The sequence below is a fragment of the Sinocyclocheilus anshuiensis genome, unplaced genomic scaffold (assembly GCF_001515605.1).
Source record: "Sinocyclocheilus anshuiensis isolate Anshui unplaced genomic scaffold, SAMN03320099.WGS_v1.1 scaffold1973, whole genome shotgun sequence".
NCBI classification, from domain to species: Eukaryota; Metazoa; Chordata; class Actinopteri; order Cypriniformes; family Cyprinidae; genus Sinocyclocheilus; species Sinocyclocheilus anshuiensis.
In genome coordinates, this window is record NW_015538051.1 from 177739 (window position 1) to 182999 (window position 5261).

The 5261-nt window shown below is 38.4% G+C and overlaps 1 long non-coding RNA gene across 1 annotated transcript; it reads left to right on the forward strand.

The window, feature by feature from the left end:
• Positions 1 to 288: 288 nt before the first annotated feature.
• On the forward strand, positions 289 to 4213 carry LOC107681848 (uncharacterized). Its single transcript, XR_001633305.1, has 3 exons — positions 289 to 465; positions 608 to 723; positions 3972 to 4213. It is a non-coding gene; the product is annotated as an uncharacterized LOC107681848 (long non-coding RNA).
• The last annotated feature ends 1048 nt before the right edge of the window (positions 4214 to 5261 follow it).

A 5261-nucleotide genomic window follows, 5' to 3' on the forward strand; every position in this document is an offset into this window, starting at 1 on the left:
CAGGGAGGATTGTGGGAGATGTAGTGCGCAGAGGTGACAATGACAGGCATGGTTACTGGTGACCCTGACATTCAGCTACAATGAAATGTTTTGCAATAAGACTTAGAATAAATATGAATATCTTTTTTTTTTCCCCTTATTGGAATCAAAATTAGGAATTGATAAGAATGGTAATCCATAAGCAGAATCGAAATTGTTAAAATTCAAACAATACCCAACCCTAGTTGTGCAATTAATCTCTTTGCTCATGTAGCAACAGCATTGTATCTTCAAGCTAGAAAAAGCTCTTTAAAGGCTTGATTAACCCATAAATCCTTGTCAGTTGAAGATGCTGTTCGTTCTAAAACCGACCTTGAGGTGTGCAGAGCCATCGGACCTGACGGTGGGTGGCACAGTGGATTTGTAAGGGGTGAACATTGCTATTATGAAAAAGACTGGGAAACTCATCAAGCCAAAAGCCATGAGGTACTTCAGTGCAGTGCATTATATTTATGTTTAAAACACTACAGATCACAAATACCAGTGGAACAATTAACAGACTGCAGTCAAGGAGATGATGCCTCTCCTATTTCTTGAGAACTTAAATTACTGTATTAATAATCTGCAGATTCTGGTTGATCCGTGCGGAGGACGTGGTTGGAAATGGGTGGAGGGGGCACAAGGAAACATGTACACATATGACGAATCGAGGAGGTTTCCAGGAGTCAAATACTACGTGTGTAGGTTAGTGCCAATACAAACACAATACATAGTACTGGTAACACTTTAGAATAACTATAGTGTAATAAACATGTAGTTAATACACTAATGGGCTATATGTAACCAGTGGCTCGCGACGCCCAGAGTGATGCGCAGCCAGCGACACCAGTTATGAAACTTTATTCTGTGTTTTGTGGATTTAGACACAGGACAGCAGGCAGCAGTTTCGCTGGATCTTTTTCTTCCTGATATAAAAGACAAATGAACAGCCTTTCTTAGAGTGTGAATCGCCCTTAACGTTCGCTCTTCCATGCAGTTAACAATGCAAAAGGGACAAAAAGGAGCGTGGAAAACATAAATAGAGTAAAGAAAAATTACAATAAACAAGTAAATAGTAGAAACAGAAATATACCTAACATTAAAGACACATAATGACAGCCTCTTTGAGTGAACTGCCCTTGTTCTCTCGCTGTAAAATAAATGTGATGTATACTTCACCATGGGCTCTCATTTAGGCCAAAGACAAAAATATAACTACAAAAATAACCAGACAGGTAAGGACAATAACATTATAAACGACATGAATTGGAGTGAAAATATAGATATAGAAACAGTGATTACAATAAAGATTAATTAAGATTATGAGGAGTCAGAAATAACCCACCTCTTCCAAGCAGTTCACAATGCAGAAGGGAAGAGGAGGAGACAGAACAGGAAATTATGTTGGCTTGTGATATCACAACAATTAAAGGGCACCTATTATGCCTCTTTTTACAAGATGTAAACGAAGTCTCTGATGTCCCCAGAGTGTGTACATGAACTTTTAGCTCAAAATACCCCACAGATAATTTTTTAGCATGTTAAAATGAGTGAGCAAAAATGCGCCATTTTTGTGTGTCCCTTTAAATGCAAATGAGCTGCTGCTCCCGGCCCCCGTTCAAGAAAGAGGGCAGAGTTTTAAGAGCTCATGGTCCAGTGTCTTCCCCGCAAAAGATCGGAGACTCAGAACTTGTTGATATTTTGCAGTCTCACCTTCACAGGCCGGAGACTCAGAACGGAGGTTGATCTGCTATTGTCTCACTCTTGCGGGGCTCAGACTCAGAACTTGCTCTTTTAGTGTCCTTTCCCTGACAGGACTCAGAACAAGGAGTGTCTTTTGGGAAGGTACCTTTCTCTCTTTCCGATGAGGAGGAGATTGCAATCTGGCACTTTTCCATTTCCAGGCTGTGATTGGCTGTTTCCATCAGAGTGGGGGGACATGGTGTGGCCCACCCTTCTTTCCTCCTGTGGAACTTATTTGCATAGTCCAAACACACATTTAGAAAAGTTTTATCAATGCATTATTAACTTACCAAACCACAACCAGAATACATTTGGCAATGCTACGAACACATTAAGTCCAAACATGTTGGAAGAAGATTGAACTGACATGCATGTATTCATTTGTCCATTAACAGCTGCGTTTGTGTAAGATGTTGCACAAGGCTTCCAAATCTTCTACACTTATCTTGCTGGATCTGTCCACTGCTTTTGACACAGTTAACCACCAGATCCTCCTGTCAACCCTATTGGCAAAGGGCATCTCAGGAACCGCACTCCAGTGGTTTGAGTCTTATCTCTCAGATAGGTCCTTCAAGATATCTTGGAGAGGTGAGGTCCAAGTCACAACATCTAACTACTGGGGTGCCTCAGGGCTCAGATATTGGACCACTTCTCTTCACCGTCAATTTGGCATCACTAGGTTCTGTCATTCAGAAACATGGCTTTTCATATCACTGCTATGCTGATGACACCGTCACACCTCTGTTTATCAATTTGCATTGGCTACTAGTAGCTGCTCGCATAAAATTCAAGGCATTGATGATTGCCTACAAAACCACCACTGGCTCTGCACCCCTTTACCTAAATTCATTACTTCAGACTTATGTGCCCTCTAAAAACTTGTTTTTCTTTTTGTGTGTGTGTGTATATATATTTATATATTGTAACGGGGTGAAGAATCACACGACAAGTAATCTCAATCAATACCCCGGAGGGTGGATTTATTGGGGTGATGGGTGATAGTGAGAAAGGTCCAGGTAGGTGCTCCGGTGCCGTGAGTGCTCTCTTCCGTCTTCCCAGTGCAGAGGGTCAGTGCAGTGCTCCTGTGGGGCTGGTCGGAGTCGCTTTGGATAAAAGCGTCTGCTAAATGACTAAATGTAAATGTTGCACTACACGTCACTGTCACTGAGAATACCTATTTCTCTGAATAATTATGAGATGTGTGTGTTGTAGTTTACATCAGTTTAAGGTTTGAAAACATAGTTATGAATGGATTTGGATGGATCTCTCTTTGTTTCACTCACTGCTGCTGCATCCAAAGGTCCTAAGGAATTTTTATGACAGTCACAGGCCAAACCTTAGCGATCAGTCTGTAGGTGGGTGGAGGGCAGAAACATTTTGACCAATGAGAAGTCCTGTCCTTCCTGGGCTTGGTACCAAAGGTCTTCTTCTTGCCCTCTAAGAGGTGCAAACATTCAATAGCAAACATTTAATAAACAGTCCACAATAGCAAACAGTTCAAGGATCAAAACTGGGCAAGGCTAGGAATTGCAGCTAAAAACAAACAAACAATACTCAGCGACGTGAGTGTGTGGGTGCAACCTTTAAAGTCCTCCTGATTGGGAACAGATGTCTGTAATCAGTTCCTAGGTAGAGGGTATCTGGGAAATGGAGTCTGAGATGGAGGCAAAGGTATGGGATGGAGTGTTTGTACAGTATAAAACTAATTTCTATGGAAAGTCTCTATTAAACATGGAAACCCAATGTGTGTGTGAGTGTGTACTTAATGTATTTATAAACATTTTAAGGAACACCGAATATGAATGCAATTAATGTCTAATAAAGGTTGTTAATTTTCCAATTTTCCATGACCTGATATAAAGTGAGAATTATTTACTGTTAATAAGTTGTTAAAAAAGCATTGTCTAACTCTTAATATATGAGCTGATTAAACAATAATAATTTGTTTATTACAATGACAATGAATGAAGAACTCAAAACGAATGTATTAAAGTTTATAAAATATTAATTAACTACAATAGTTTTCAAATGATTTGTAAGTACTTTATTACACTACAGTTATTATTAAGTGTTACCATAATCCTCATTTGGTTGGGGGAAGTAAACCTTTATGAAATGCTTATGTTTGCAGACTTTAACTGAAAAAGAATTTTATTGAGATTAAAATCATGTCACGTCTGTGTTCTAATGTTCTCTTTGTCGCCCAATAGTTTGAGGAGAAATGGCTATGTAGGGAAGCTTTTCAACACACGGCATGGCTTTCTGTGCCATTTTCCACTTGGCTCATATAACCGGGATGGAAGTTTCTATGCACTGGTTACACAACCATGTATGTGAAGACACTTCACCATGATTCACGGTTCAGTTTCTCTAGTTCCTTTTTCAAGCTTTGATTGGGTGGTGCTGCTGTATTCATCTTTCAAAAGACAGACTGAACCTAAATGCACAGACGGAAAATAGTAGCCAACTCTCGCTAAACATTTATGCAACTGGTATAAACACATGCTTTTTGTTACTAATTTTATTCGGTTGCTTTTCAGTGGGATATTTTTAGTTCTAAATTGTTCTAAATTGAATTAGCCATTAAAATTTGATGAAAGTGAGCAAGTGGAGTACATTTCCACCTGCAGGATATGTTATGTAAGTTTGCAGTAACATTCTGTGTTCTCTGCACAGTCAATACTATGAACTCAATGCCATAATGTCCTTTGCTGCAATAATGATGTAAGATTTGGCAGTGTGCAAATTCCAATGAAATATAAATGCTTCAATAAACATTACTAAATTCACTTTTATTGTCTTTCTTATTTATTTTCTTTTACAGCTCAAAATAATATTTGTGGCTTAAATATTTTGTTGTTGACAGAGTAGATGTGATTTTAGTAGGGCTGTGAATCTTTGGGTAGACAGCGAATTGATTCGATTCACGATTCATAGGTTTTAGATTCGATTCAAGAACGATTTTTGCATATTCCGAACGATTAAATTAGATTCAATTCACAATTAAATTAGATTAACGATTCGATTCTGCATTCTTGAAGTTCTATCAGCACGAGATCACTTCTCTTTCAGTGCTAAAACTTCTTTCTCATTTTCATAAAATAAAATGCTATAGTATTTAACTTTTCCTCTCCATCGGCGAATGATGATTCTGAGAAAACGCGCCCGATGTCTGTTTGCTAAAGCAACAAATGCTACTTTCATGCATCTGATTATCAGATAAACCTTGCGCTCTTATTTCAAGGTTGTTGTTAATGCTGTGGTTATTTTAACAGTTTCCTTCGTACATTTGGTTCAATGACATTGTTAAAACACATTTATCATTCAATGGGTTTTCGATTCGATTCAAGAACGATTTTTGCAAATTAAGAACGATTCGATTAGATTCACAATTCAATTCAATTTGATTTGATTCTGCATTCTTAAATGCATTTACAGGATTATTTAAATGCTTTCCCTAAATTATTTAAATGCTTAGTCAGGGGGCAAATTACACAGCA